Here is a 21333-nt window from a genome sequence, read left to right on the forward strand (position 1 = left end):
GGCGCTCCGCCATCCCCCTTCCTTGGACAGCGCCGGCCCCGGGGGTGCTGCGAGGCTGCGTGGGGCGCCGGGAGGCGGGAGCCGCCCCGGGAGTTTGCAGCGGATGGGGTGGCGCGGGAGCTCTCCACCGAAGGCCGTTTGTGACCCCCCGCCGCTCTCCTGAGGGCCTTCAGCCCCACGGGAGGCACGTGGAAATAAGTCGCCATTGCCGTTCGGTTGCGACATCTGCGGTTCGAGAGTGGGAGCTTCGAAAAAAGGGGGCTTGAAGCCGAGATTATAGAAAGTTCAGTGCAAGGGGTCTGTGATATTGCTGATTTACCAAGTTTATTGTCAGTTTAAGCACCTACACCCGTGGCCGAAAGGCCTTTCAGTGGCGGATGCCCTGCAATGTGTAATGCCGGGGAGGTACAAGCGCTGGCAGAGCATCTTTAGCAAGCGAGGAGGGGCCAAGGGCAGAGCATCGCTTCTGAACTCAGCTGTGATTTCCCTATTTGTTTAATATTTTCCCCATTTTTGCTTGAGCACACTTCCCAGCGGTGGCTGGGCCTCCCACTTTAAGGTGCTGACACCCGATTATGGCAGAAAAGCCCATGCCTCTTCCCACCATAAGCACTTCTCAGCACCCTTTTACATTTATTGGTGGGTGGGAGCCAACAGCAGCCCAAAAGGGCTGGGAGCAGATACTGGCTCTAAACTCGAGAAAGAAAAACTTGGATCTGGCAAACGCTGGGATTGGCAGGTTTACCGGCAGGGGTCAAGGTGCGACAGGGCCCGGCTGCTCTGTGCCAGAGCATTGCCCCACGGCAGCGCCTGTGGAAGGGAAATGCCTCCGATGCCCCGCTGCAGACCAACGTGTTGGCCCAAGCCCACCTTCGGAGGTGGCGTGGGTCCGTGGGCCCAGCTTTGCTGTGTTTTGGGGAGACAGGGATGGTCCTTCCCTCCCACCAGCTCTATAGGGACATATACATATGTTTGTGTATAAAACCATAGGTAATACATGATTGACTCATTGAGTGCAACCCTTTACACCAATAATAGGGAAACTAATGCATATTTGGACAGCCCCTTACATCCACGCCAAGTTGAACTGCAAACAAGACCAGTGCCCCACTTCCATGAGGAGAGGGGTATGGGAATTGGCAGGGTACTGCTGAACCCCAGTTTCAAGAGGTGGATGGCTGGGAGTCACAGGCAGCCTCTCCTGGGACGGGCAGGGTGGGCTTTGTGCCTCCCGGCTGCAGGCACCAAGGCTCAGCCAAAGTGCTTGAGACTCCCTGTAGAGTCTGGGGAAAAACAGGCAACCCCCAGGATAAGGCAGTCAGTTCATTTTGGGGTACCATCTGGATCTGCCCGTTTCTGCCTCTCGGCTTTGAAGAAAACCTAAAATGCGAAGATCTAAAGTGCTCCATGAATTTTATATCCTGATCCACTTGACTAGGGAGCATCCCTTTGCTCTTTGTACCACCAGACAGGTGCAGTGGCTCCTCTTCTGCCCTAGATCCACCAGCAGGAAAGTCCAGGACTCACTCCAGGATGTCAGTGAAGTCCTGGTCCTTCTCTCCAGACATTGATGGGAGCTTGCTGCTACCTTAAATGCAAGAGCAGCCCCACTCCTGTCCTCGCACTGTTAGTTAACATGCTTTGATTTAAACCCAGTGCTCCGTTCCTACAGCTCAGTTCTCCTACGATCCCACATCCAACATCTGCAAGCCAAAAATGCAAGCTAAACAATCTCCAGATAGTACCAGAACAACCTTTTTACAGCCATCCTTTTACAGGATAATTACAGGGTAATACAACTAATTCCAGTGACCTATCTCTGCGGTGGAACCAAGAGAAAACCTTCCCTCCTTCACTGACTTTTATGGAAATAAGTTAAAAATCAAGACTGAGCACTGATGGTGTCGGTCAGGCCACTGCATCACTTAGGATGGAGGTAATCAGAATCAACCCATCTGAAAACAGCAAATTTTGGTAAAACTCTGAGTGCCCAGAGCTCTGATGGCATCTTTTTAGGAAGATGAAGGAAATGAAGTTGTTTGGGCTGATAAGGTCTGCCCCCAGCAATTCCTCCTGACTCCTTCGGCAGGAGTTGGCTGAAAGACAGACAGAGAAGCTGTGCAGCACAAGTCCCTGGCCTTATTTTAACAAACTTAATTGCCCAAGAGCTAGATTAAAACAAGAGGGAGAGGTTTTTCCCACAGGACGCATGCAAGCTGATGCAGACAGCCTCCTGATGCCGCTGCTCCCGAAAACACCAACCAGGGATGTGCAGGGAGTGACGTGATGTGAGACGTCTGTCCGTCTGCGCCAACATTTTGGGTTAAGTAGCCATAGAAACTCTGACAATAGGGGGTCAAAATGGCCAGAATAAAAAATAAGGTGTTGCTCCCCTGGTGCCTGATGCCACCGTCTCACCCAGGGAGGCCGGCATCTCCCAGGAACATCGGGCTGTACCACATCGCGAACATCAGAGTGAGCAGCAACGGGAAAAAGGCACCAAACCCAAACTGCCGCCTGGTTTTTATGCCTCATAAATAAAATGCCTCGTAAATACGCCACAAGAATAAAATAAATACAATAGCGATTTCCTTTGGTTTCATCACCTGAGAAGCCAACACCAATGCTAGATGCTGCCAAAAGAGCTGGTCCTGTCCTCTCCTTACTCCAGGCCTTCTTCGCATCCCGCTTTTGTCTCAGCGCTGGTGGTTTTTGCCTGGGACAGTCGCCTTTTGGATGGGCTCATTTCTGGCACGCAAGCTGGCACTGGCAAGGACAGATGAAAAAGCCCTTCTGGGTACCCAGCATCATCCCTTCATCTCCCTCTCATTTATTTCTTCCTTAGCTCTCCCTGTTAAGTTTCCCACCAAGGACATTTATTTTCTCTCTATCCTCAGTCTGTTTTTCAGCTGTTTCATTTATTGCCAATTAACTGACTCACCCGAGCTGAGCAGGATCAGCAGATAATGGAAATCTGAGTGTTCACGGGGAAAAAGACACAGCACAAATGCCAGGGAAACGTGGCCAGGAGGCGCTTGGAAAGCCAGGGTGTAAACTTTTTAATTTACTGACCAGGGAATAATAGAAAAAAACCTTTCATTTTTTGTTCTCCAAATAATATAAATAGTAACGTGGGTGCTTTACAGCCATTTCTCCATTAAGCTGAAAGGTGATGTCCCAGCTAAGTTTCTTTTTTAACCTGCAAGGTGAAGCAGCATCCCCAGCCCCGTTGGGCACGGTAGGGGGAGACCCCTTCCCCAACGTGGCCAAGTACTTCTCCCCAGGAGCCCCCCAAGGCCATTTTTGAGCAGGTGCTTGAGCCTAATTTGCGGCATAAGGGCAGGAGCAGCCTGAGGGCTTGGCTCTGGCAAGAGAAAGCCCTTCTTGCCCTCACAGGATCTAGTGTGCACCCAAGACTGAGAAAATGGGGGTGAAGTTTGCAGCATTTAGTATTTTTCATAATTTTATAGGTCTGCCCTTCCTCTGAAATGGTCTGCTCCCAGTTTTGTTGCCCCTGGGTCTTGTGCTTAGTAAAAACACTGCTTAATATTCCTGGATACGTATGTGTGTACATATAAAAAAATATAAATTATATATTCGCTATATATGTTATATGTTTCCATAATATATAAATACATATTTATATATTTATCTATAATGTAAATACACATATATAAATCCAGGAATTTATATACATATATAAATTGTAAATATGTATATAAATACACATGTATAAATCAAAAATCTTGTATTTATAGAATAGATATACAATCCCATCCAAAATCTTGTATTTATATTATAGATATACAATCCCAGGAGATGCGTCCAGGCATCCAGCAAAGCAGACATGCTACACACATGGATCCCCAAGGGTATGTGTATATATATTGTTATATAAACACACATGTATATATCTATTATATAAATATATATTACTATATATTGTTATACATATTTGATAATCTTATAGGTTTATATATATTAAATATATATTTGAATTTATATTATAGATACATATAATTATGTAATATATATAAAATCTATAACATATATAGAATATATAGAACTGTATACAGTAATATATATATTTCTTTTTTTCTTTTTTTTAAAATCAGGTTTTTGGCAGGAGGAGGCAGTGAGTGTCTGGGAAAGGGTACAAATCTGCCTCTCAGCCCCCTTGGCTGGTGTGTGCGGGGCACGCTGTGCCTGAGCTCCACACAGTTTGTCCAGTGAGCGCAAACACCCGCCTGACAGATTCCCGGGTTGCTCTGGAGACTCGTTTCCCGTGACCAACACCCACTTGCAATATTTCATAAACGAGAAGAGACTCATCAGCGAGCACCATCGGTCCCACTCCAGTTTCCCCTTCGACCTGCCTCTGCTGGCTGGCGAGCAGCCGAGTTAAAACAATAAGCCCAGGAGGATGTAAAGCATTGCGTTAACAAATTTAATAGCCCCAAACAGATCAACGCTTTCAAATTGCATTATTAAAAAATATGCCTCTTGGGCACCGGTCCATGATACCCCAGGACTCCAACATGGGGTGCAGAAACCTGCGGCTGCATTCTTCTGAAACCTTTCCCAAGCATTTAAAAAGGTATAAAAATCCGTGATCTATGGCCAGCAGCATAAGGTTGAACCAGGTGGAGTTGAGCGAGGGCTGCGTGAGCAGAGTGCGGGTGGGGAGAACCCTGTAAGCAGGGCTGAGCATCGCCGGTGAACTGTTGAGGTGCTTCAGCCAATTGCTGTGCAGGCTTTTCCTTTTAATTTCAAATAAAATAAAATAAAATAAAATAATTTTTAAAAAATTTCTATGGCTTCCTCACTCTCTTTCTTTTACATGTTTAAAACAAGGACACACAGCACATCTTTGGGGCAACAGCTGAAAGGCACTGGATCAGAAACAAGCCCTGTTACACCTAAAAATCCCCTCTTAACAACCTCAGCGGGGACTGTCTGGAGGTTTCAGGCAAGCCCGCTCAGAGCTGCAGCACTCCTGAATAGTGTTTTTGGAAGGTAGCAAACCGGGAACACAGCAGAGGTAGCAAGGGCAGGGTCTCTTAGTTTGGGGGGTGTGGGAATGGCTGGAGCTGCTCAGGGATCACAAGGTCATGGGGGCTACTTTGTCCACAAATATTCTGGTCAAAAGCTCTGGAATAATTCAGTGTCTATTTTTAACTCCCTTCTTGCAGTAATTTTGCATCGCCTGGCACCTGGTGACGTGTCAGCATGCAAGCAGCATGCACGTCAGTCCCGACACAAGGCTGCAAGGGGGCTTTGCGTGGAATAGCGAAGCCCTTTCTGGTCTGGAGGTGTAGGCATGGCAGCGGGGAAGTCAGGGTTTCTATGCATCCTGTCCCATGACTTCTCTGGAAGTCCGCAGACTTCTCTGGAAGTCTTTCTCCTGATTTTTCATAGGAAATAAAGCCCTTGGGATGAGCCCTTATGGCAAACGACAGACAAGTTTTGTCTTTATCACCACCCGGTTGTCACCCTTTCACATTTGCCCCTGGGCCTATTCCCACTGCTGTAATTAAGGGCAAATCAGGTGTCAGCTCGCTCCATTGGACACAGTCGTAGAAATTCTTGGCACAGTGCTCTTCCTTTCGGGGCTGGAAGCCAAGTGCTGGAGAGGTGGGAGGAAAACATCTCGTTACAGCCACAGCGGGGTGACGGCCTTCCCCATTTTCCCCCACACGCTGAAGGCTGGACCCAGGACCTAGCTCAGACAAGGTGGCTGAGCCCACCCAGAGATCCCAGGTGGGGAGAGCCTTGCAGTGCCATGCCAGGCTCACCCACCTCCCGATGTCGGCGCCTACGATCAGGCAGGTCCCCTGCAACCAGGGGCGTGGTGGACCTTGGCATGGGGACGTCACGCTGGCACTGAGGGGTCTGGCGTGGGTCTGGGGGTGATAGTAATGCTTTGTGTCTGCCAGGCATGGGGCTGAGCCACTCGATGGTGAGTGTCTCCGATGGTCCCTAGCTGCCCCATTGGGGTTGGCTGGGGATGCGAGCATCAAAATGTCCTACTCTGGGGTTGTAGGTGAAGCCAGGAAGGTGAGGCGGCTCTGTCAAAGAGGCACCAAGTCCAGGCTGTTGTTATTTCCATGCCAGTGAGAGAGATGCAACAGGGAAGCAAAACAGGGGTGTCATGACCCCTTCAAGTATCAGGATGGGGAGGAGCGGAGGAGGCAGCAACCTCCTTGCCCTGAGTCTACACTTGAGAGCTGTAGCTTCTCCCTTCATGCCAGCAGACCCATTCCAGAGGCACAGGAGGTACAGCAAGGAGCACAAACCTCAGTGGTCATCCAGGATGCAAAATTACACAGCTGTGTACCAAGCACCGCTCATCCTGGAGCCCCGGGTGGCCTGACCCAGCCCGAGGCTGGGCATGACACCCCATGGGGCAACACATCCGCATCCATGGGGTTGCAGTGGCCTTGTGGGTCCCCTATATAATGAGTGATTTTATCAGCCCTGGTAGCCTGTCATCACAACGTACAGCATGAACCATCCAGGGCCCTGTTTGGGCCCACTGGCTTAATCAGGTCAGCACAGAAACTTTGATTAAAGTCCTAGCCCAGAGGACTAGGACTAGACCTGTTGGTGACTCCTCCTGTGGGTTCGGTGAAACATCTCAGGAGGATTTTGGTGACTGACCAGCAGCTGGAGGCAAGGGGTGAGAGACGGTTACCCAGTCCTCTCTTGCTCCACTTGGACAAGCGGAGCATGAAGAGATGTTTGACTGGCAAGTAATTAGATCTTAAATGTTGGAAAGAAAGAAAGGACATGCACTGGGGCATGGTGAACTTGGCAATAAAAAACCAAACATGTTCATTAAGAACAAGACTAAAGGAGTGATTATAACTTCTCTGGTTTCTCCACCAATAGACTGTGGGTTTTTCCCCATGAGTCATAGATCTGCAGAAGAACAGAGACCAGCAAGGACCTCTGAAGCTGGGTCGACTGGATGTCCCTCCTTCAACCCATCTAGATCAGGTTGCTCAGGGCCGAGGTTTGCATCTCCCAGGACAGAGATCCCACAGCCTTGCTGAACTCCAGTTTTGGATCAGCCTCATGGAGAACACATTTTTTCCTAATGTCCAACCAGTATTTCTCATCTTCCACCTTGTGCCCATTACCTCTTCACCTTCCCCTGTGAAACCTCTGAGAGGAGCCTGGCTCCATCTCCATCTCTGATATGGCATTTGCCTTTGCTGGGCTTTGTAAGGCTCCTGCCGGACCATTTCTTGGGTCTGAACTTGTCTGGTCTCCTCTCTGGATAGCTCCTATTCTCGTTCGTGCAGGAGGTACTGAAACTACTGACAGATTTTAATATAAAATCCCAGATTATGACAATAGGGAATGCTTTCAAGTAGTTAGGAGGTATGTGCCTAAGTACAGTGAAAGCCATGAGGTGCACAGAATTTTAGTATTTATTTGAAAGGTAAATTTCATTTACGGTAACATTAGAATCTGAATGAGAAGGGGAATACGCAATATTCTCACAGAGACGGACAGAACCAGGGGCTTAAGGTGAAAGAGAAGGATAATCCTTAGTTGTAGGGAAATATAAGCACAAATTAGAATGGTAAATTTATGGATGCTAAAAACATCCATCTCCTATCCCCATCCATCACAAAAAATTAATCTGGCTGTATACTTACTAAACAACTACTTCTTTCTTCCATCTGCAATACCATATTAACCGCACAAATTTAAAGAGGGAAAAAAAAAAAAAAATCTTAGCTTCCTGCTAACTGCTGCTGAGTTTTGTAACACACAGTAATCCTCAAGTTAAATAAGGAAAAGAAAAACACGGGAACAAGCTACTCGCATTGTTTAACAGTGAGTTTGTCTAGCGGCCCAAATCTGCGCAGCAGCCCCGCCCTCCAGTGTACTGGGGACCATCCCTGGGCTTCCGCACCAGCCCTAGCTGTGCACACCTGGCTTCCCACCAAATGTCCCATCCAGAGAGGTGACCTTTTTTTTCCAAATCACCACTGGTATTTGTTTGGGTTTTTTTTGCATGGTTACCCAAGCACCTAGTTTCTGCGGGAAAACAAAGACTGTGCTCACAAGCCCATGCGCAGCAGCGCGATAGAGTTTGTCCCAGAGAGGGAACAGTACTCTTCAGCCAGCTCCTAGTCCTGCAGCGCTGCAAAGCCAACCAGAGGACCAACCCCAGTGTGTCCAAGTGACCCTTTTTCCCCCTGAAATGCATAAAACAGATCCATTTTCATTTTATTTCTCGCAATGGTTGTGCCAAGCTAGTACCTTACTGACAGATCAACAGTCTCCTTCCCTGGCATGGGCAGGATTATATACACCACTACTGGGGTAAGGAACCAAATATCACCTCTTCTCAAGCATATAACAAATTCTCCAGGACACCTGATCTTTTCTGGACCTCTGTGGTTCGACTGGAGGAAGTGTATCCCATGATGATGGTGCTGCTAAGCACCTGGGGGATGGAGCAGCCCAAAGGGCCAGTGGTGAGCTCCAGGTTTTCAGCTGCCTTTGGGGGAGTCAGCAGAGAAACCCCAGACCACTGGTTTGCTTTCTGTTAGCAGGCTGCAGTCTGGGGTCACAGGATCGACCTGACGGAAAGGCACGACTGAAGCTGCTGCATCCCAAAACTTCATTGGCAACATGAGGCTTCCCGACAGCCGAATGCTTCTGCACAGCTGCTTCTCATAGACATAACACGTGGTGTAAATACCGCCTTCGTGAGGTCATGCTGCAGTAATTTCACAGAGGAGGAATGAGGCGTTCTCGCGGAGATTTGGCAGGCTCTTGCTGGACTAAAAGTCAGGACAGCCTCAAGCCTGGAGCCATGGCTCAATGAGGATGTCCTGCCCCTGGGAGAAATCTGCAAAGAACATGTAGTCCCTTCGGGCCACCGACGTCCCTCCAGGTGCTTATATCTAAGGCGATGTAGGAGGAAGGCAAGAAATGCAAGCTGCTAACCCATTTCAAGTAATAGGATTGTTATTGTTGATTTAATGCTTTTGTTTTGTTTTAATTTTACATCTGTTCACTTTGGGCGCATTCTCTGAATATTGAGTCTATAATAGAAAGGAGAAGATCATGTATTTATTGTTACAAATGAGCATGTTTCGCATCTCTTCCATATCTTGCATTTTTAGCCAAGTCATCCACTGCCAGACAATCTCCCGGGAGCCCCTGGGACACACTCACAAGGATTTTTCTGGTAGGACAGTGACTTTCCACAAAGCCTGCCCTGCTCTTTTACCCCTTCTCTGATGGAAATAGGTGGATTTCATCCTTTTAGTTCTAGCCTGCTCCATGCTGGACTTCCCTGCTCCATCTCTGCTGAAACAATCCTGTTTCACAGACTGTCCCTAGAAAGAGCCCTTAGTAAATCCTTTTAATTAAGGCCATGCTTGCTTCCCTTCCTTAGTTACAGAGGGACAAAAGACTTCAGCTGGAACCCCTGCCAAAATGTTTTCTTCACAGTACTAAATAGTCATGGAGAAGCCAAACAAAATGTCAGAAAACAATTTATTTCTAGTGCCCACAGCACCGCATATTACCACCATTATCTCATTTTGGTGGCAAAGGCAGAGTCTCAGATGTGTTTGGATGACATGTCACAGTTGCTCAGGCTTTGCTGGTGGCAGCACAAATCCTCTTGGAGCACCACCAGCTGCCATCCTTTCCACCCAAACTCAGGGTGGAAGGGGTTAAATTTGTCCGTGGTTCTGTTTTTTAAATGTTGGATGATAAACCTGTGGGACAATAGAACTGTCTGTTGATTATAAATCACATTTACTGCGTTTTAGCCGTTGTCAAGCAGATGCTTACCGAAGTACAACCCATGCCTTCAGTGAGGTTCTGGACTTCCTGGGGGCAATGGTGGTCCATCCTAATGGGTCAAGCGGTGGCTGTAGGACACAACACTGGTGGAGAAAAGGACTGCAGAGGGGCCAGTGAGCAGCCTCACGCCACAGAGGTTCCTTCTCTGAACCAAAGCCATACAGGTGGTCTCCAGCAAAATTGGGTGAGACCGAGCCATCACTGCACCTCAAAATGCCTGGAGAAGACAGGACAGCACCTCCCCAGAGAAAGGATTTTCCATTTCTTGATCCAAAATAGTGACTCCAAGGCTTGTGAGTCCCTCCTGTGCTTGTCTGGGCTGCCCTGCGTGCTGGACAGCAAGGGAGGGGATGATGTCTGCCTGGTTGCCAAGCAGCATCATGTCCTGGGAGGGCATCAGCACAGCTGGAGGAGGCTTGGAGGGGAGCGGTGCAATATTTTTCCCATTAATCATTTACCACACAGTGATGCTTTCTTCTGGAGAAGTAGATGGTCCCAGTGCACACATGTTTTGGTTTTCCGCGGCACTCCCAAGTGATTTGCTGCCTAATGTAGCGAGTCAGTAAGGGGCACTAAAACCCAGCCAGGCACAGATTAGGTTTCTGTTCCAGTCTGCATCCTCCTTGGTGGGGGAAGCCTGTGTCAGGCAGATCTTCCTCATCTGGCCGCAGCAGACCTCTGGCAGCTTGTAGGAAGAATTGCAAGAGGCATCTCTAAAGCCGTCCACAACTCCGTCACCCAAATTCGGGAGCGGGTGTCCATGAGGAAGTCCTTACGGAGTCTGTATTTGCAGGGGTAGCAACAAGGGCCAAATCCTGATGTCCTGGCTAAGCTTTTAGCCAGCAGTGAAATTGTGCTTTGACTGCATCCGTGAAGAATGAAACACCACAAACATAAAGCCAGACGTTTCTGTCCCAGGTACGCTTTCACGGAGGGGCCTATAACTTTCAATCCTGATCAAGTTGCTTCTGGGGGTAGGCACACAACAAGCCCAGAAGTATTCCTTGCCCCAAACAACCCCTTGTCAAGGGAAGCACAATGAGTGATACCTAAGGATCATCTCTCAGCACCTCAGAAATAGAGGGCAGGATAGGAAACCAGGTCTCCAATCGTGTGACTTTTGGACAAGATGGGTCCAGTGAGCAGCCTGAGTGAACAACCTCGTGCCGGGCAGCAGAGCCACAGCTACTGAAGCACAGGAGACCTGGGGTGTCTGCTCTGCCTTGGGCTATGCTTGTTACCGGGAGCATATAATGCGATGTGCTGTATTTTGCCCCATCAACAGCTGCTAAAAGCCAACAGCATTTCCTACTCTGCAGTTGGGTCCTGATCATATGAAAGCAGGCGCTTCAACGCCAGGCTTCCCACCTCAACCACACCTGGTCCAAGAGGTCTTTCATTTTTTTTTGCTCTAGTTACCTTAAGCTATGGGGCAAAACATGAATGGAGAAATCCAGAAACAGCCAGAAATGTCTTACAAGCTTATCAAGGGCAATAAATGTTCTCCGCTTGAGTGAAGAGGCTTTTACAGGAGTTTGGCCATACTGGTGAAGGACTAGTTCTACAACACAGGCAGTTTCTCCCTTTTGGGTCCCCGAGCTTTATCCGTAGCTATGGGAAATGACCTCACATGCCACCAAGATCAGGCTGTGGAGAGACTGCAACAGGACTGCCGCATCGCAGGGTAGCGAGGAGCAGGCAGGAGCGAGAGGCTCTCACTGAATACAAATCGCACAGAGGAGCCAAATTCTGCAGCTTTCAGTAAAAAATCTTGGAAACTGATTTGTTAGGAAGGGAAAACTGCGGGGTTTGCAGGGTTGCCAGCTGGAAGCCTCAAATAAGGAAAGCAACAAGTTGATTTACTGTGATGGTGAACTTGCTGGGCCACGTTCCTGTGTTAGGGTGAGGGGACGATGCTGTTGTCTTTGTCAGCCACACAGATTTGACCTGGTGCTGGGCCAGGCAGCAGCTGAAAGCACTCTATACAGGCTATATGCATAGTATGACCAAGCTAGCCTGACCTTTGGCATCTCTCGTCCATGCATTGCCACACTGGGCTTTAAGGCAGGGCTTGCCATTCTGACCCTTGAGGAAGTTTGGGACTGACAAAAAGTTAAAAAGTAATCTTTTCATTGAAAGGGAAAATAGGCTGAAAAAATCAAGACCACAAAGCTGCATGGCTGGGCAAGAGGTAAAACTGGCAGGTGCTACGTCTCCAGGGGACGTGCCATTTTTGCTTGGTGCTATTCTTGCCAAGCCTGGAGCTCCAAGGGCTGCTCCACATCTCACTGGCTCCTCGGCTTATGGCACCTCAGCCCCTCTTGGTGCAGGTGCCAGCTTGTCCTCCTCACCCTCTGTCCCAGCAGCAAGGCAAAGGTGGCTCCGCTCCAGCAGTGGCACGGCATGGCCAAACCCTGCCTCGAGCTGCAGAGCCACCACTCTGCCTCATCACAGCCACCAGCTCCCTGCTCGAAGGTGGCTCACCCTTTGCCAGCTCCAACCACGTGGGAATGCAGTGGGGTGCTGGGATCCCCCAGCCTGCAAGGATCCACATGCCAGATCCTTTCTTTGGAGAGCTTGTCCCCAAGGGAGAGAGGTCCCAAGAGCCAGCATGGCAAAGCCAGAGCTGGTTAAAGCAGCCCGCAGGGCTGCTGAGCATCCCCCTGTGCTCCTGTTTGGCCGGGGTGTCTCTTTTAGAGGTCTCCCATAAGGACTGTTGTTATTCCAGCAAGCTGTTGTTATTCCATTCCAAGACTGTTGTTTATGGGAAGTGAGAGCATGCAGCCCTCATAAGCCCCTTGCAGCCCCACACAGTCCCCCATGGATGTTTTACACGGTGCTGCAGGACTGATGCTGCAAAGTCTGCACTGCAGGGCTGAACACAGCAACATCTTTGCTGCTATGGACCTTTTTTTACCTGCTCAGCATAGAGCCCAGCAGCAGAAGACCTTGCAATGGGTGTTAAAATGCTAAATACCCAAGCAACAAACACCTCAAGGATTTTGTTGTACTTTATCAGCTTCTTGGGTCTTGCCCAGCATCTCCATCACCATGTGTTAGTTGCAACCCTGTGGGACAGCAGATTTCACCCAAATGGCTGGGAGATGGGGACACAAAGCCACACAGATGGGAACATGACAGCTTGTCAGGAAATAAGCACAGGACTTTTTCCTGGAGACAGAAGTTTGATGAGATCAACTCATGAATTCAGCTGAAGGCACAGAATAACTTCTGCCTTTTTCAGAGGCCCAGAAGATTGGAAGCTCCCATAAACTTTAATGAGATACTTCTGCAAAACCATTAGTAGAGGCTGTTGAAAAGCAAATTATAGCCATTTATGGGGACTCAAGAAACTCCAGCAGCTATTCACTCAACAAGAGCTAGCAAAGCAGCCTTCCCTTTGAATTTCATAGTCCCCTTTGTCAAGAATTTCTTCCTTTCTTTTGTAAGGTTTTAATTAAATTTGCCCAGGATGGGCATATTTTCCTTCCCAAGCCACTTCTCTGAGGACCAGCCTAGAGCTGGATTCAGCTGGGCAGGGAGCCTGGATCACCAACTGGGCACCAGGCACCATGGTTCCCCAGGAAAGACCACAATCCTCAGCAAACCAAGATCTCACCTTATAGGTGCCAAAGGGTGATGACACAGGTGGCCTCCAGAAAGCCCAGCCGCTCAGCAATTGGATCTTTTAAAGCTGATTTAGAGAGATTTCTGATCTGGTCAGAAGAGAGGCGGATATGGCTTTTGAACATATTGAATAGCTTTTTAATGCCATTAATGAAACCTGTGAGAGGGTAAATTTCCTAGCTGCTCAGCTCTCCTATTAAAAAAAAGGCACAATACATCTCAGCCTTTCACAGATAAAAGAGTAACTCTTACATGTCACCCTTCACCTTCAACCTTTGTCTACAGGGCTGAGTCATTACTGCAGCTAATTAGAGACTTCAAGCTGATTATGAGGATTGCAATAAGTGGAGTTACAAAATCTCTGGGCCTGATACTCCTTAATACCAAAACCACTTTACACTGACCTGGCCTTAAAATACCCTGGGATGATGTAAAGTGCTCTTAGAGCAAATGGGATGAGTCCATCTGAGTTTGGAGGGACTGGCACACATTACAGACCACCAGCATCCGATGTTGATTGGGACTTGCAAAGGCCCCATCTGCCCCCAAGTGAGATGAAAGCATCTTTCTGGTCACAGAGAGTCAGGCCTTTCACAACAAATAAAAATTAAAAAAATATATTCAGGCAACTACCTGAAGAGCTGACTGATATTGATCCAATAAAAGCAGAATAAAATCTTGCCAAGTCCATTTGCAAGTGCCTCTAGGGGTATCTTAAGACCTTAACAAGTCAGTAAAGCTCCTCTCCGGTTGATTCTGCCAGCACTTCCATGGCTGGACGCTCCCTAAACTTTAGGCGTGTTTTAAACTTGACACAAACCTGAAAAGAAGAGCTCAACTTTTCCATATTAGTGACACAGAGAAAGGAAAAGAGCTTCCTATGTTGTTTTAAAATAACTCAAAGCAATAGATATCAGCCCACTGTCCATAGAACAACTTTAGAACTGAAAGCACCAGGAATGCACGATGGTCTCGTGGCCTGGAGGTGACCATTTGGGGACAAGGTGCTAGTGCTTGCCCCAGACAAGGAAGAACCACCAAAGCAAAGAGGACCCTGCCAGCCCCAGCAGCCCGAGAGCTGCTCCGTCCCCACCCACAGGGCCCTCCCAGAAGCTGCTGATGGTGCATCCTGGGGCGGAGGGCTGTGCACACATGGCCATAATCTTGGCAGGGAAAGGAAGCTGCAAAGGGAAGCCTTATCTCTGGGCTAAGCACAGCTCCAAAAATATGACAATAGTCATGAGACCCACGACCCCGGTCGCCCAGTGTAAGGTTGCCGCCACGGTGACATTTGGATTACAGCATCATCTGTCACGGCTTTGAGTCAGCAAATACGTGCAGTCAACGGTTTAGGTTTCCCTGCGAGTGAAATAACGCAGGAAAAGCGTTTTAGTGGCGAGCATGCTCCACCCAACCCCAGCAGCTCCCCAAGCCTGTGGGGCAGAGAGGGAGAGAGGTTTGAGCTCACGGGAGCGACACCTCTATTCACGCTAGGCACCGCAAGGTCCTGGGTACCAGTGTACCACCATCGGGGTGTGCATGGGAGATTATGAAGAGAAGCCAAAATAGTACAGGTTCCCTCCCACTCACTTCCCAGGGCAGATCATCCCTCTCATGTGCAGAGGGAGCACTGCTGCTCGGAAGTAACCTGTGATACGTAGAAGAACGTGAAAATCCAGCCAAACCAGTATGTCCAGCTGGCAGTATCAGGGAGAACTCCTCGACCCTGGCTGGCGGAAACTGGGACTCCATCTCCTTCAGCCCAGACATCCTGCCCTTCCCCAGCACCAGCGCTTTGGGCAAGGGGGAGTGCAGAAAACCTCTTCAGTCACCTTTGTTCATCAGCGGATTAGATATCTTAGGGAAGACCTTTCTCCTTCAATGGGAGGGACATTTTTTTGCTGGAACAATGTTTTGCTGGTGAACAGGTATAAGCTGTGGGATAACACAGTGGCAGTCCCACAGCTAGTGGGTTAGTGGAGGGGATGGTATCAGCGTGGATCCCTCCATCAACAAAACTAAAGTTTGGCTTGCTGCCATGGCTCTTTTCGGAGAAATTATAGGTTAAGTAGATAAAGAACTGAGAAGCAACCTGTTTCTGCATTGTGAAGAGATGTTTGTGCATAAATAAATATATGCATGTATGTACAAGAATTTTCCGATTTAAAGAAAAATACATGTTTACATGGCTTCATGATCTCATATTAAAACAAATAAAAAGATGTAAAGATTTCTTTATGTCCTGAAACCTTCCTGCTGCCCTCACCTGTCTAAATGGCTGATCCAGAAGAGATGCTGCGCCAGGATACAGAGAGGCAGAGTGGGGCAAAGGACTGGCACAGCTGGAGCTTGAAACACTTGGATCACATCCTGATTGCAGCCAGTATAAAAAAACCACATCGGCAGACCTTCCTGCGATCATTTTGGTGGCATACAATTTCCTCCTTTCTCTCATTCTTCCCTCACTTTTCCTTCTAAGACTTCTCTCTGCAGACATTTCCCACTCTTAACCTGCTTTTTCTCCAGCCACTGTCATCTGCTGTGATGATTTTCCCCTGCTTTTCTTCTCTGTTTCCACCAGGTAGCTCCATCCTTCTCAGCTGCAATGACTCTTCTCTCTGTTTCCCCTGGACCAGCTAGCAGGAGGAAAGTCCTGAACCTTCCAGATGCAAGAGGAGTATTTTGGACCATGAACAGCTCAGGAGGCACTTCCAGACATGCTGTAGCTTTGCTACGAAGATCGTCTCTAGCAAGCTGGACCTTAGCTCAGGAGATCTGCTTCTCTACTTTATGAGCAGCAGTGTGCTTGGCTTTCAAGGCCAGTCCTCGTGCATCGGTTTGTGGGCTATGGTCTCCATGTTTGCCACAACTACAGTCCTCTGGGAAGCACAATGTTTTTGGGAAGAGCAGAAAAGCCTCTGTTGTTATTTTGCTGGCTAGATTACACCACACAGAGGACAGAAGCTACACCAGCCTGGGCAGCATGGCAGCTGCAAGGTCAGAGAAATACCAGAGCTGCAAAGTTGCCATCTAAATTCAAATCCATGCTTTTCCCACACACGGGGTGCTCAGAGCTTGATTTGGGCTTTCTTCTAAAATAAGGACCCAGCTGCTTGTTTCTGATCCAGCTCCTCTGAAGCTCAGGAGGGTTTAGATGGTTTGGAGACTCTGCACCAAACCAAACCCAGAGATGTCTATCATTGTGTGAGTTAGCAAGCAGAAAACATGGAAACAGAATTTAAAATATAAGGTCTGTATCTGCCACTGTTGTAAATCCTGAAGTTCTGCTGTGATTATGTCAGCAGCACAGGGTATGTATCACCCATGACTTCATCCCAACCCTACAGCTTGGCTGGTGACCTTCCTCCAAGGCAACTTGGATGCAGTCGGGGGTAAGAGAGTTTATGAGTGTGGATGCAATCTGCTCTTTGCCAGTTGGCCCCCAGTGCCAAAAAAACATCTCAAATGCATGTTCTCAGCTTGGACAGGACAATTGTGAAGCTGTCTCTAACAAAAGCCTTAAGAAAAAGAGCTACAGAGATATTCCAGCAGCTTCATGTTTCCCAAGGGGAGGAGATGTGGGCTGTCAGCTACCTTGCCAAGAAAATGTGTTTGCAAGAGGAACCACTTCATCAGCCCAGTTTGGACCCAGAATCCCAGGTGAGAAAGGTACAAAACCTCTACCCTGGACTCACAGTCTGGTTTTACACCAGCACGTACTAACACATACCACATAGATGGCATGGGACAGTTGTGGGGTCTTGAGCTCCTCTGTGGGTAAATCCTTAGCACAGCCCCAACAGTTTTGGCCAAGCCAGCCAGCCCTGTCCCAAACCATTCCCCAGCACCTCTTCTAACTCTGCGATGGACAAAGAGGTGGCTGGGCAGAGTGGGCATCTTGCACACAGAAAAGGTCCCTGGTGCCTTTGGTGGGGGCACCTAAAGAGAAAGGCAGACCTGACCAGGACTCCCATAGAAAGAGAAACATACTTTAAAAATACTTACCTGTAAGTGCCAAGGTGGAGCAGAAGCAGAGTGAGAAAAGAGGCATTTTTCTCTCTGGCTCATTTGTACTTTTGCATCTGCTCCCACAGGTGCACCAGCACCCAGCTGAGCCGCTGCAGAGGAGCCAGCCTGGAGGAAAACCAAGAAAAACGCTGCCCTAATAAACCCTGTATATAGCAGAGCTGCCACTGTGAACACACATAAATAATTGTAAACCAGCATGGCAAAAATATCTATGGTTGCTAGGCAAATTAATGTTCCAGCATAAACAGTAAATATAAATTAGCTCAGGGTGCACCCACAGGAGCGCAGCCTTTGCAGAGACATGGGCTGCTTAAGAGCTAAATGCTGGACAAGGCAGTAATGCCTGGTGGGAAGAGAAGTTAATGCCCTGTTGTTAGAAAAACTGGGCTGGGGAGGAGGGGTCCTGGCTGGAGAGGACTTTGGCAGTGCATTGCTCCCATTAAATCTTTCCTGTATGCGTTTTGGGGGGAGCTCTGCCCAGCTGAACTTCTTCATACCTTTTTTTCAAGCATGTAATAAGGTAACGACTTGTAATTCCTCACACATGGCTTTCCGTGTCTTCCAGGTCAATCCGGCACTCCCATTTTGCTCTGCTGGAACAGACCCTGGTTGTGTCCCCTGTGGCATTTTGAGGCCAAGCTGGTCACACGACGAGATGGTTAAAAGGCACCAAAAATAGCAAGGGCTATTGAAAAGGCATCTCTGTGCTGGCAAGGCTGCAGACGGACCTCAGGAAGGGAGGGAAAGTCGCATTACAATCCCTGCATTGATTGCACCGCACGCTGAGTGCGCTTTTCATCGCTCACTGCTGTGGAGAGAGACAGGGGAGGGTTATTGAGCCATTCCTCATCCTGGTCCCACCGGCTCCAGTGGCGTTGGTCTTCTTGTACCCCTTTCAGATGGGGAGGAGAAGCCAATTCTGCGCTTTTTTTCCCCTTAAAAATACATCCTTGTTGGAGTCGGCAGCATGCTAGGACCTCAGTAGAATATTTTCAGTGGCTGTGAGTCCTCCTGCAGTTAAATAATAAACACAGCAATAAAACACCAGTACATTTTCCTGGTACAGGAGACAGAGCGTCTATTGTCATCAGTTCTTAAGAAGTGCTATTCTTATATGCGGTCCCTGTCCTCCTTTTTTATCCAGTTGTCTGTTCCCCAAATGCTTTATGGGGAGCAGATGCTAAATATATGTCATTAATTCTTACCATATATTGTTCTTTTGATATTCAGCAGTTGTTGTCAACTTTTTGTGAAGTCTTGCTACAAAAAAAAATGAAAATTAGATGGCCAGTGTTGTTCAGTTAAAGAGATTTCATTTCCTAATCCTTCGAACAAGAGTATAAGAAAGCAGCTTTACTCATATGAACAACTACTTGGACTGAACCTGTGTCCTGCTGTAAAAGTGAATCCTTTATAATTAATTCTGTCCATAAGCATTTGCTATCTAAGCGTTAAATGGCATAACGCAAGGGAAAAAGCTGAACACCAAGGAGTTTAAGTTTTAAAATGCTGTAGTTTTAAAACTTTTCATTGCCTCTCTGAATTGTATGTTTCCTACCTAATTCTACCAGGAATTTTTCCTGTTAAATGCAATATTTTTTCCAAAGACTGGCTTGTAAATACAGACTATAATGAGATCCCCTGAGAGATTCACCATTTCCATGGGAAATTAAGGGGCTAAGCATGTCCATGTTTAGAAGTACCCACAGAAAACTGCAAGGGACACTAACCAAAATCTGCTCTCCAGAGGGGCACATCCAACTTGTATTAAAGAACCGTGCTTTGCTACTGAGGAGCAGCAATTCCCGCAGAGGTAAATGAACCCGTCCGTGATGTCCTGGGTCCCAATTCAATGACAGCACATGTGCTCGACTATGCAAAGACAGAATTTGGCCTTCCACTACCATCACATGAAAAGTTATTTTAATATGAGAAATGTGATGATGCAAAACCCAGCTGGAGCGTGTTTAATTTTCCTAGTGTAACTCAGCAAACTTCTATCCATGAGGCTCCACGTGACTTTTTTCATTAAACTGTACAGCATGTACCAAGCCCCCTGTCTTTAAGGTGACATTTCAAACCCCCGTAGAGGAGGGACAGTTGTCAGGGCTGGGATTAAAATAGATCCTTGTTTGTTGGCGTGACTTTTACTCAGCTCCCAGGAGATGAGGCAGTGAGCCCTGCCACTTCTCCCAAAATAAGATATGCCCCAGATGGATGCACACATAACATCCCGCTGGATGCTGCCAGCTCCCAGCCTGCCCTTGCTTGCACCCATCCGAGTTGGGCTAGTGATCACCTCCAACCACCTTTCTATCACACAGGCATGAGGACACCAGGGCTGAGTGCACGAGTCTCAGATGGCTTGGCACAATCCTTCCACCCACCAGGGTGCAAACCCAAAGAAAAGATCTCCTGGTACCACCTAAGGCAAAGCATGGTGGTTTTGCAGGAGAGCCAAGGGCAATAATTCGAGGTCCTAAGGCTGCATTTGCTTGTGTTTAAGGAAGTCGATGACTTCTGAGGCACTGCAAAGATTTGTAAGAAACCTGAGGGGTTGATGTCCTGTAGCATGCCCATCACTTCTCACCGCCCCGCAGCCCTGGCTGCGAACTCAGCCCTGGCTAAAAATAGGGCTGAGCTGGTGCGGCTGAGCCCATGTAAGCAGCTCTAATGCAACACCTGCTAATTGCCGGCTCCCTGGGTGAGACAGGCATGCAAAGCTGCCCTGCCAGCGTGGGTTTCCAGAGCTAACGCTGGAAGAGAATCCATTTTCTGATGTTACTCTCTCAAATGGAGCAAAAGGGGTAAGGGGAGCAGTTGTGGCTGTGTGTCAGGTTAGACGCTGAGACCTTGAAGGATGCTCATGTGCTGATAGAGGCAAGGCAGAAAAGACAGAAGCTTTGCAAGGGAAAATGAGACAATAAAATAATTTTGTGACTTTCACTATCTTCTTGAAAAAGCCCTATAAGAAACTCCAGCATATATTTTCTTAACAAGAGCTGGCAAAACAGCCTAAATCTCCTAAAAGAAGCAACCCAGGATGCAACTGCTTGTGTCCCACACCATGGAGTGGCTTGTCCCTGGACAGTAAGCTTAAAACACAGACTTCATCACCACTTTTCTCCAGACATGCCTTTTCACTGAATCGTACTCTGACTTTGGTAATCTCCTTCAACCTACCATGACCCAGACCTCATTAGCTTATAGTTGTCCAGGAGTCTCAAATCTCCTCTTTTTTATCTCATCATATATCCCAGCTTCCTTGGAAAAGGAACAAGCTATAAAAATACCCTCTCCCTTCTAACAATACATCTTACACCTGTCGTCACGCCCTTCTCTAAATCCTCAGAAGTCAGGCCCAGTATTTTTGGCCAGGGTGCCAGCAGACGAGACCCGTGACTCGATGGCAATTCTCCTCTGAAGGTGAGAGCTGACGATGACTGGGAGAATGCCAGCACTGGAAACCAAGGCCAGCTCAGCCCCGGCTGGTCAGCTTTTCCCAGATGGCCACAGATGACCGCGTCTGCCCATCCCTTGGCAGCCCTGCAGAGTGAAAGGTCAGATGACATAAATACAAAGCAGCTTAAATATTGCTTTAGAAATACGTTAGGTAGCTAGGATGAGTAGGTTTTCTTCTCTTTGTAATGAGGAATATCCCTGATTTGTCTTCGAGTCCAGCTTGATATCAAGTGGGGCTATTGCAGAAAAAGCAAAACCTGCTTTTTTTAATGCTTTTTTGATGATAACAGCTCCTAGGTTGACTCAGTTCATCTTATCAAAGGGACTTTGATAAGTTTAAAGTTTCGTCCTTGGTATCAGCAGGGCAATGTGTGC

General features: G+C 48.0%; 1 long non-coding RNA gene across 1 annotated transcript; it reads right to left on the reverse strand.

Annotated features, from left to right (window-relative positions):
* Positions 1-4433: 4433 nt before the first annotated feature.
* LOC141921666 (uncharacterized) lies at positions 4434-18078 on the reverse strand. Its single transcript, XR_012622730.1, has 3 exons — positions 17994-18078; positions 17473-17601; positions 4434-4760 (listed from the first exon to the last, which is right to left on the reverse strand). It is a non-coding gene; the product is annotated as an uncharacterized LOC141921666 (long non-coding RNA).
* Between the last annotated feature and the right edge of the window lie 3255 nt (positions 18079-21333).

The sequence above is a fragment of the Strix aluco genome, chromosome 3 (genome assembly GCF_031877795.1).
Source record: "Strix aluco isolate bStrAlu1 chromosome 3, bStrAlu1.hap1, whole genome shotgun sequence".
In the NCBI taxonomy this organism is placed as follows: Eukaryota; Metazoa; Chordata; class Aves; order Strigiformes; family Strigidae; genus Strix; species Strix aluco.